The following is a 9,767-nucleotide window of genomic DNA, read 5'->3' as shown; positions in this document are numbered from 1 at the left end:
TGTCAGTCCCGGCAGCGTTTCTCTCTCCGTGCGATGCCCGGCACGGCTGACTCATGACTGCTGGACGCCTGCGGTCCGCACTACGAGTAGGATGAGGTTTCTCCGCGAGGGCGGAGCGCGTAAAATATCGTCGGCATCAACACTGAGGCGGCCCCGCTGGCGGCCGGGAATGACCGGGATGGGTGTTCTGTGCCCTGCCCTCCGCGCTCTGCGCACACCTCGCCGCCGCGTCGGCCACCGCGGCGGGACACCCCTGGGCCGCCCCCGCCGCCATGGCGGCCCCTCGCCGCGGACTACGGCTCCCAGAGCCCCCCGCGGCCGCCGGCGCGAGCCCCGGCGCGGGGTCCGCCGGCACGCGCGCACGCACGCACACCCCTTTTCCCCCCCGCCGCTCCCGCGGGAGGGAGAGAGTGAACCGGCTCTGCGCATGCGCAGCCCGCTGGCGGAGGGGCGGGGCGGGCGTAGCGCCGCCGGCGCGGCCGCTATTCTCGGAGCGGCCTTACGCCACTCTCCGTGCGCAGGGCCCGCGGCGGGCGTAGGCGCGGCGGCGGGTGCTGCGCCCCTGGCGTAGCGTTGTTGTGAATGGAGCGCACGGCGGGGCGGGGAGGTGACGTCAGCCTGCGAATGTCAACAATGTAGCGATTGAGGGGCGGGGGCGGCGCTGGGCCGGGGCGCGGGAGGCGGCGGCGGCGGGCAGGAGGGCGGCAGAGCCGGGCAGCGCAGCAGCGGCCGCGGCAGCAGCAGCACAGCAGCGCCGCCTTCTTTCCTCCGCCTCCGCTGGCCGGGCTGCCACCGCCGCCGGCCCGGGGTGCCGCTCCGGCAGCGACACAGCCCGCTGCGGTGCCGCTCCCCCTCCCCCCCGCGTCCCTCCCTCCACCCGCCCTCCCTCCGCTGCGGCTTTCTCTCCTCCTCCGGCCCCCCTGCCAGCCCTCCCCTCCTTCCCTCCCTTCCCCCTTTATTTTTCTCCGCAAGACTTTGGCTCTGGAAACAGCTGGTTCAAAGCAATCGCCATGTGATGATCGTCTGGGTCGGGGTTTTTTTTTTTCATTTGGGGGGGGGGAGGGTGCAGGTTTCTGACCGCAGAGAGATACTAATAAGAATTTCCGAAACAACAGCAGCAGCAAGAACAAGAGCAACCCCCCCCCCTTTCCCCAAACCTCCTCAGCCGTAACAGTCCCCCCACCGCCCCGCCCCGGGCCCACTCCACCCTGCCCCACCGCCTCCCCTCCACCTTCCCCCCAGGCTGCAGCGACAGGGGCGACCCCCGAAAGTTGCGCGGAGGCGAGGTGAGTGCGCCTGTTCCGCGGCTCGGCAGCCCCGCTGGGGAAGGGGAAAGGGAAGGGGGGGGGGGGGGGGCAAGGTTGGGGGGGGGGGGGGGGGGGGGGGGGGGGGGGGGGGGGGTTTCCCCCCCCCCCCCCCCTCCTCCTCCTCCTTGTCCTCCTCCTCCTCCCAGGCGCAGCAGCTGTTGCGCGGGGTCAGGCGGGGGGCTGCACCCCCGCCTCTGGAGCTGCGCGGGCTGTGCAGCCGCGCGCTTAAGTGCTTATTCCTTAAAGTGGGAAATACGCGCGTTGCGTAACGGGGAGTGCGCGGCGGGCGCCCCGGTTCTGGTGCGTGAGCCCGTGCGCGCTCCCCCGCGCCGCGCTCCGCTCCGCACGGCCGGAGGCCGGGGCAGCCCCTCCGCCCGGGGCTCCCCCGCCGCCTGCCCCCGGCCCCGCCGCCCGACCACCTGCAGCCGCTCGCACGGGCGCCGTACCCGCCGAGCCCCCCGCTCCCCCACGTTCCCGTAGGTCCGGAGAGGGATGCGAACTCCGGTAACAGTTCCTGGGATGGCGAAGGCGCGGCGTGCGCGCAGGGCAGCGCGCCGCGGAGACGCTGGCTGTCACGGAGGAAGCTGAGTGTGAAATCGTGCCTCTCCTTTTGTGGAGCGGGCTATTTTGGTCGTGCAGCGGGTGTCTTGCTTAAATCGCTTCAGTTGCCGTGAGATCATTGTGCCCTTGTTAGTGAAGCCCCGGAGACTCCGGAGTAAACCCTGGGTTTCAGTCTTTAATAATAAACGTGAGACAGGGGCGACATCTGATTAGAAATACTCCTTAGGATGTTGGAAAGATTGGGAAATTACAGCGTTGCTGTTTGCTCTAGTTGAAGCCATGTCAGGGTTTTCCTGATGAAAGCCTGTTTTCGGAGACTTTGGAACTGTCGCTAAACTTGTGCATATTTTAATTTTGTGTTCTGAGACTCGAGCTGGAAACAAGTCGGAATTTTTATGAGCTGGGAATTGTCTGAGATTCTGCCGTAGCTGGTGGAATGCTCTGTAGTTTGAGGAGGGTGGTGATGCTTGGGTAAATTGACTTTTTCAGGTATGTAAATACTGAAATTTGAGATAATTGCGTTTGATGAGATGGATAGACTAAAATGATAAGGTGGTGTGTTACACTGTTGCTACAACAGCCCTGTAGACAACAGCTTTAAACCGCTGTTCTAGGAGCCTTACATCTGACAAATAGAAATAAAATTCCACTGTAGATGTGGGCTTGCGCTTTTAAAAGTCTGTGTTGCCTTTTGTATCCACCCGTCTGCCCCCTGTCACTCAGATCTGGGCAGCTGTGTGGCAGAATGGATCGGTGTTGTACTTCCCTGTGGTGTACCTGAATCTGTACTTTTAGCAACGTTTTTCACATTTGACCCTCTAGCTTCAAAGGCTGTTCTGAGGGTGTTCTGCAAGGAATGGAAGGAAGCCGTGACTAACTGGAAAAGCAGAGAACTGAAAAATCAGGATCATAGGTCTAGTTTTCTTGTTGCTTTCCTCTCTAACACTGAACGAGCCATGCAAACAGATGTACGCCTGTACAGTGAGCTGTCAAGTGGGCAAGAAAGGTCACTACTGATTTTGGAAATAGGGTGGTTGTCAAGATATTTAATGATCTTTTGCCGAAATGCTCTACAGAAGCAGAGTGTGCATTTCTGGGCAACTCTGGGCAAGTCTGGTGTGTGACTTGTGGTTAAACAACTAATTCTTTTTAAAACTTTTAGCACTGTGAACAGTGGATGGGGAAGATGCGCACAGCAAATACATGACTAATGCATATGCTGACAGATCCCAAGTTGATAATCAACAGCAATTGTTTATACCCGGGTATCTCATGCTGAGCAACAGTGCTAGGACAGGTATTCCTAGTCCTTCTCTGACTCAGAGGCACATCTGGAACATCTGTTGGTGATAATGTGCACGCTGGCAGAATGTGCTACTAATGAAGGGGAGGAAGGCATCCCACTTACCTTCTTTACAGCAAGAAAACATTGACTGTTCACTCTTCTGTGCTAGGCAGCAAGGAAAGTTACGGATAAAACCTGAGTTACTAGCTGAGGATAACTGTTCAAATCACAATAGATAGCCATTGATGTAATGCTCCTAATATGAGGAGATTTTGGTAAATCTTTGACATTGTAAAAGGCTTCAGATACTCACTGAAATAATAAAATCTCTATATATTAATCTTACATATCTCTTTCTGCATGTGCATAATAAATGACAAAGAGAGCCAAAAATAAAATCCTGTGTAGATGATGTGTAGTGTGAATATGTGACAGAAGTTGCTTGCCTTTGCTTATTTCAAAACTTTCATTGCTTGATTTTCTGTTCTGAAGTGCAATAGCTATTTTTCTTAATGAGGCTGCAGTATGATTGCCAATTACTTATTTTCTTCAAGGTTCTCTCTTAAAAAAAGATGTAATGAAAAATTCAGCCTTTTTTTAAAGACGAATAGAAATAGATATTTTCTCATTGTGTGCCTGTGACATTCTTTTTGGATAAGACTTCACATATGCACAGATAAGGAGGAGACCTCTTAGAGTGTAGCTAAGAAACGTTTATGGCACTAAGCTGAAAAATGAGGTGTATAACATGACTATATGCAAAGTAATCATTTTGGTACTAATGACATTTTTATGTAATAAATGTTTGGTGAAATTGAATAACATTTATTGTGTGATGTGAACAGAGTCTCTTGTAGTTTTAATTTAGGTGGTATGAACATGGTTTATATATTCAAATCAAAATGTATGTGCCTTTCCACCTAAAGGAATGCTCTCTGAATGGCTTCTTAGTTTACACTAAGAACATACCTGTAGTGTTGAGAAGATCTGACTTAGATTTGAAGGCATGCATGCTTAAGTCTTTCACCTCTGTGTCTCAGTTTCCAGCTCAACTCATTTTGTATGTGATGGTTGTATATTAATGGTTTCTGAGTTGAACTGTTAGGGGAAGTATACCAATCATTCTGTTGCTGTGATGAAGAAAATTCAGATTTAAACTTTGCATTTTCCTCAAGTCCAAGTTAGTCCTCCTGCTTTTAGTGTTCCTTCTGGCTGTAGATGCTGTAAGAGAATGTGTAAGAGTGTTGTTCTGATATTGCAGTTCTTTACTGATATTTCAGTTGGTGCCTAAATGATTTTATTGTAGTGGATGAACAGGCAGTAGAGTTATACTCCGAGTAACTCTCTCGGGTTTCCCAGAACAGTGTTCAAACTACTCGTTTAGGTTTTTACAAAAAATCGTCATCCCTTTAAATTCAGCCAAAAGATACTAACCTTGACAGCTGTCTGAACATTACACATTCATTTGTAGCTTGCATCAAGAAGATTTAAAATGTGTGAATATAGCCAGCTGAGTTGCAACGCTCACCTTGCTTTTTAGATAGGCAGAACCATCTTTGTAGTGGATTGAAAAGAGCATGGACTATGAATTACAATTCTAAAGCATAGAAGCAGGGAATGTATACAAATGCCTCAATGGCCAGTGATGGGCTCGCAGCTCCTGAGTTACTAGAACTAACGATCAAACAACAACCACAGGTTCAGAACAGGTAAATAAAAAGGAATGAGGGAATAAGTTCGGGAAAACCCCTATACTAAAAGTTTACATGTATGGCAGAAACTGTACAAAGAAGACTTTGATCTGTCAAAAATCGGGCTCACAAGACTCCTCTGCTTGATTGTATTGATCTTCATGCAGAAGGAGCCACAGCAACAACCTGAAGAACAGCAGCTGCACTGCACTGGCATCTCAGCAGATCAATAGATGTATCCCTGTTTGGCTTGAAAAAGGTAGTCTGTAAAAGCCCCTACTGCAGTGGGGGCTGAACTGCAGCTCCTGCGTGGGTGAGGGGGCTGCCAGGTATGCAACCCCTCTGTGCATAACCCCTCAGCCTTCCCCCCTTTGCTGTTTACACCTGCTGAGGTGAACCTGCCCCCAGAGGCAGCTGGGACACTCCAGAATCAGTGCCTCAAAGGAAACAGAGGAGAAGGTGGTGGTGGCTGCAGGGGCAAGAGGCATGGGGAGCTGAGCTATGCCTTTTTCTTCTTTTTAATTTGAAAGGTGACCTGAAAGGGTCAGATTCTCTCAGATTTATTCCTAACACCTATAATTTGCATACAGCTTTCTCTGCTGTGGTATCAACTGAGGATGTTGATATGGTAAAGCTAAAAAGCTATTAGGATCGAAAAATATGGGAATTTCCAGTTTATCTGTAGTAGGAGTTGAAATAGAAGCCCGAAGCTTTTTTTGTTTTGTTTTGCTCCTGTGCTTTGAAAACACTCAGCCGGGCTGTGATGGGTAGATGGGTTTTGGCGCACAGGTTCAAAAGGAGTCTCCCCGCCAAGAAAAACAGGAACTGTTTGCTGCCTGTCACCACACAGGGCTTCTGGGCTGTGGAGCAGCAATTTCGTTTTTTGAAAAGAGGAAAAGCAGCTTAAATAAACAAATAAAATAGACTTAATCTCAGGTACTTACTATAGCTGACATCCACTGAGTTGTGGTTTTGTTTTTTTCTTTTTTTTTTTTTTTTTTTTTAATTGGGGATTGCTTTAAAATTTAAACCTGAACTAGGAAAACAGGAACTGTAGGTGTGGAGGTGTTCCTTCACCCCGATTTGCATGTAGCCTGTTTTTTATTTAGTGTGGGTAGGTGTGTTCGGTGTATGTGAGAGCAATTGAACATGTCAGCAGTTTCCTATGAGCTGCTCTTGCTGACTCACGTGTCTGGTGCAGCTTGGAGCTACCCTGGCTATAAACTATCCACAATAGGAGGCGCGGGCGGAGAGACCGTCAGTGCCGAGCCGCTGTTCAAAGGTTATTTTCAGTTCTTCGGTCACTGCTTTGCTGTGGTTTTCTTCCCCAGTAACATCAAAATACACTGTCATTTTGCTAGGCTGCTATTCCTCTAGGTGGATAGGGTTGTGTTCGAAGCGCATCTAGATGCTATGGATGTTCAGCAGACTAAACCTCTGGGGTTTATTTTTCGTTTGTTTTTTGGGGGTTTTCTTTTGTTTGGGGTTTTTTTGTGTTTGTTTTTTTTTTTTTTTGTGGTTGGTTTGTTTGTTTGTTTTTTTGGTGAATGGGATGTTATCAAAAAAATCCCCTGGAGTATTGTTCCAAATTTGGATATGGCAAGTCTAGCCTATGAGCTGTATTTACCTTTTCCAAATACAAGCTGTAGAGTCTCCTACCCTCCACCCCGTTTTTTGATAGAAATCTTTTTTAAAGCCAGCAAGGAGTTCTGATTAAACTTTGAAAACCTGGGTTTAGCTATTCTTAATTTTCAGAATTTTACTATTTCTTAGTCTGTTTATTGTCTCCTGTGTGGCAATATCACTGGCTGCTAGCGTGAAAGGATTCCTTCATCTGCTCACGCTGCTGTACAACTGCTTCTTTATTTACAGACTCTGTTCTGATTACTCATAAGGATCCTAAAACTATAACTTCTGCTGACTGATGATTTTTAACTGATCTTCTTGTTGTGGGTTTGTTTGTTTTTTTCTCTTCCCTCCTTTCTTATTTGATCACAAAAGCCTTTGCAGAAGTGGAGTGAATTAGCCATCTGCAGTTCTGGATTTACTGTCACAGAGTTTAGATTCATAGTTGTCTTTTGTATATTTTTCTTGTGGAATGGGATGAAAAATAAGCGATCTTTGAAAGTGTGATAAACAAAATCAGCTGGTATAGAAGAGGATTTAATTACAAGGTGAGTTCTTGTCACTTGTTTTGTTTTTAGTCAACTACTTTGACCAGTAATAAATAGAAAACCACACTGCGAGCTTTGTAACACATGAAGAAAATGGGTGTTCTTGGTTTCCGCCAATACAAATGACTCATCAGTATCAGTAGGGTTTCTACTTCTAATAATAAAACTGTGAAAGACCTTTAAAACATGTGGTTTTGGCCCCTACTCTTAGTGAAAGGTTGGAAAATATTACTTTGGGAATTTTTTTTTTAGACTTATGGAAGATTTAGTGATTTTCTTTGCAACAGTGAAAGATCTTATGCCCTCCAAAGGAAACCTGCACTTGTACCACTGCTTACAGTGCTAAAATCTTCCCGTCTCCTGTCTCCTCCTCAGTGTTTTGCATTTCAATGTGGAGTATTGCCAATCCTTAGCCTCCGTGTCAGAGATGCGCATCTGGAAAATATAATCTATTTGTGTCAAGTGGGGGAAGACTTGACACACTACCTCATCTTGCCGAGCTGCTGTTCTCCATCTCTTTTCCAGTCTGGTAAAGAAGGGGACAGTAAGACTGCCAAGTGACCTGTATTGCTGTTTGAGCTGGGATCAGAGGATCTGGAGAGGAAAGTAAGCAGAAAATAGGAGTTGAAGAATAAATGACAACTGTAAGATGTGTCTGTCGCTGCCTGGAAGGAAATGCCTTCCAGTACTGAAAGTGATACTGAAAAAAGGGCAAATCAGAAAGTGATCTATTAAATTCTTCTATTTCTCTGTCTCTCTCCCTTTTGAAAGGTAATAGTTTTCAAATCCTTTTAGCTGTTTACCTATGAGGATGAAATATTTTTGTACAGATTCTGCCTTATGTTCAATGCAGTAAAGCAACCCTTAGAACATACTGCTTTTTGTTTAAAACTGCGCCTTGTAGAATGCAAGGTTATCTTGTGTTCATGTAAGCAGAGCATGCGCTTCATGCAGTTATAGTATATCAGATTTTAATTCTTTTATTCAAGGTATTGTACTTTTAGCGGTAGTCCAATCAGTGTCTCCTGATCTACTGTGTTAATATTTAGTGTTGTTATATGTTTTCAAGTTGCCTGTGATATAAGATTTAAAGAGTATAAATGAGTATAAATTTTCACCCTCATAGAGTGAAAATTCCAACATTTATGAAACCTCCATGTTTATTTTCTCTGTTGCTGCAATATTTATACTAGTAAGTTATTCCTTATAAGGATGGGATGATTCTTTGACTCTTCTTATTCTATTTTAAAAGCAGAGTGTGCTTTTTACCAAAGCCATTCTGGGACAGATCCTCAGAATATCTGGACCTATCCCAACTCCCTCATTGTCAGGGGGCATCATTTACCACTAAATATTTAAATATATTTATGTAGTTAATTTCTGTTGTGCTGAAATGCCTGGAGTGTGTTAGTCAGTTTCTTGTGTAACCAGACTGGGATGGAGAATCTTTGTGTTGTAGCCTCTTACTGGGAGAGACGCCCTAAAAATAGAGGCGCAAAAGCCTGTGGAAATAAAACTTTGAAAAATGTGAAAATTCAGTTGTTTGTTACATGGCAACAATAAGACAGATTTTACTATTTTCAGATCGGTGTAGTGGAAAAGGCCAATTTCCAACTTAACGGATTTATTTATGGACAGTTCTTAATGAAGTTTACAGAAGAATAATTGGTAAGGTCTGCAAAATAAGGTGTCAGTGGTCATTCAGAGTTCAGGAGGATATATGTTCAGTGCTCTGATTTCACCTTGTCTTCAGAAAATCTTGCCATCAGAAGTGTCATGAGGGTTGTTGGATCACAGCAGAGGAATAATGTGTCTAAATCTCGTCCGTGGTTTGAGCTCTGCTGACTCAGAAACGGGATTTGTGTCTAAAATCATTGAAGGCTGGACCTGCAAAGGGCTGCTGACTGTGGATACTGAATTTTGAGGCTGTGATTCTGCTCAGCATCTCCTCTCCTTGCCTTTGCTTGCCCTGGCACCTGTCTCACCCCACAGTGGGCCACCACTGAGAGCTAAATTGGCAGGAAATTTTTCACTGTATGTGTAGGGTTAGTTTTGTGCATGTTAAGTTTACTGTAGAGTCTGTCAAGGACCTGGGTAATGGGTCAAATTAAATCAAAACTTGTTAAAAGACCTGGAGCTGACCCAGGGACATATGATCCCCAAAGCACACTGACCATCACAGCATCATGCCTCTTCTGAAGGTCGCTCTTCTCTTGCTTTAGTAATGTGGCAGCTCCGCAGGAAACCATTAGCAGCCTGTGCCCAGCCTAACCTGTAGCTTGGCAGTAGGAGCTTGCTTCCAGGGGCATGAGAGGTTTGGGATGTCTTATGTCTGCAACAAACAACTGAAAAGAAGTTAGAGGAAAGCAGAACTCAATCAAATGCCTCTTTGATGTTAATAAAATGCAAAAGTACTATCTTCTCCAAATATTCAAATAATAATTTTGAAAGAGGGTAGGTTTAGATTATGTATTAGGGAGAAGTTGTTTACTGTGAGGGTGATGAGACACTGAACAGGTTGCCCAGAGAAGCTGTGGATGCCCCGTCCCTGAAAGTGTTCAAGGCCAAGTTGGATGGTTCTTTAAACAACATGGAAGGTGTCTCTGCTGTGGCAGGGAGGTTGGAACTAGATGATCTTGAAAGTCCTTCCAACCCAAACCATTGTATGATTCTATAACTGTTCTAATTCCCACCTGATTCTGGCTTCTCCTGGCCTGATGCAACCTGGTTGTGTCACCAATCTCCCAGA

The 9,767-nt window shown here is 46.7% G+C and overlaps 1 protein-coding gene across 6 annotated transcripts in view; it reads left to right on the top strand.

Annotated features, from left to right (window-relative positions):
- Positions 1 to 746: 746 nt before the first annotated feature.
- Positions 747 to 9,767, top strand: part of BACH2 (BTB domain and CNC homolog 2) — a 188,820-nt gene continuing 179,799 nt past the window's right edge. For all 6 annotated transcript variants that reach the window (XM_027633581.1, XM_027633575.1, XM_027633589.1 and 3 more), the window contains exon 1: positions 747 to 1,286. The gene's annotated coding sequence lies outside the window, so the exon portion shown is untranslated. The remainder of the gene's footprint in view (positions 1,287 to 9,767) is intronic.

The sequence above is a fragment of the Corapipo altera genome, unplaced genomic scaffold (assembly GCF_003945725.1).
Source record: "Corapipo altera isolate COAL_440 unplaced genomic scaffold, ASM394572v1 2b, whole genome shotgun sequence".
Taxonomy (NCBI): Eukaryota; Metazoa; Chordata; class Aves; order Passeriformes; family Pipridae; genus Corapipo; species Corapipo altera.
This window is presented reverse-complemented; position numbering and strand designations above follow the sequence as displayed.